Source organism: Astatotilapia calliptera, unplaced genomic scaffold (genome assembly GCF_900246225.1).
Source record: "Astatotilapia calliptera unplaced genomic scaffold, fAstCal1.2 U_scaffold_34, whole genome shotgun sequence".
Classification (NCBI taxonomy): domain Eukaryota; kingdom Metazoa; phylum Chordata; class Actinopteri; order Cichliformes; family Cichlidae; genus Astatotilapia; species Astatotilapia calliptera.
Genome location: NW_020535772.1, coordinates 61,800 through 62,639, shown reverse-complemented (window position 1 = coordinate 62,639; position 840 = coordinate 61,800). Strand labels below are relative to the sequence as shown.

The 840-nt window shown below is 35.1% G+C and overlaps 1 long non-coding RNA gene across 1 annotated transcript; it reads right to left on the bottom strand.

Annotated features, from left to right (window-relative positions):
* Nucleotides 1-256: 256 nt before the first annotated feature.
* LOC113018035 (uncharacterized) lies at nucleotides 257-840 on the bottom strand. The gene is made up of 3 exons (XR_003271667.1): nucleotides 809-840; nucleotides 669-729; nucleotides 257-592 (listed from the first exon to the last, which is right to left on the bottom strand). It is a non-coding gene; the product is annotated as an uncharacterized LOC113018035 (long non-coding RNA).

The following is an 840-nucleotide window of genomic DNA, read 5'->3' as shown; positions in this document are numbered from 1 at the left end:
TATGATGGTGAAAAAAACAAGCTTAAAAACAAAAGAAGAACGCTAAAGCAGGCAATGCATTTCCCAGATATTCATTTGAATCTTCTAGCGAGGCTCATCGTATTATGTGAGGAGCTGCTCACCACAGGGCTGTACTTTTTAATTTAATTTAACAGCGGTGTAACACAGTAAACTCAAAAAAGTGAAAGTAGGTGGTTTTTATATTAACAAGAGTCAAACTTGTAATTAAAAATATTATTTTATGTTTCTGCGGTGAGCGTAATTAAATCATGTACGATCTGCATGAAGTTCAACAACTTAAAGACATTATTCTCGTTGAGATGATGTGATACAATCACATGTGTGTAGGAAGACTGATTAGTTGCCTGGACTCTTTCATTCAAATTATTATTCATTATTATTATTATTATTATTATTATTATTATTATTATTAAATAGTTTTCAGTTTTTAAGTGTAACTTTCTGTTCCTCCAGGTGTCTGTGGGGCTGAACTGCTGTTGCTGTAGAGAGGATCTGCCTGGTTTTTAGAGAAGTGGATGCTGGCATACTGAAGATCATCCTGTTCCTGTGGCTCCTCCTGATCAGAGAGACACTGCATAGAAAAAAAGATCTTAGATTAGAATGGTGAATGATGATTTTTTTTACTGCATTTATATTTCTGGTTTCACCTGTTCTTTGTTGTCTGCTCTGCCTTCAGTCTTGGATGATTCCTTGGAATTCCTCTTTTTTCTGAGGAGTGAAATGATAATGAACAAAAGAACAACACAATGACTGAAAAGTAAAAGTTTAATGCAACAGATCTGCTCACCGAATCCAAAGGAAGACAGGGAGGAATGTGAC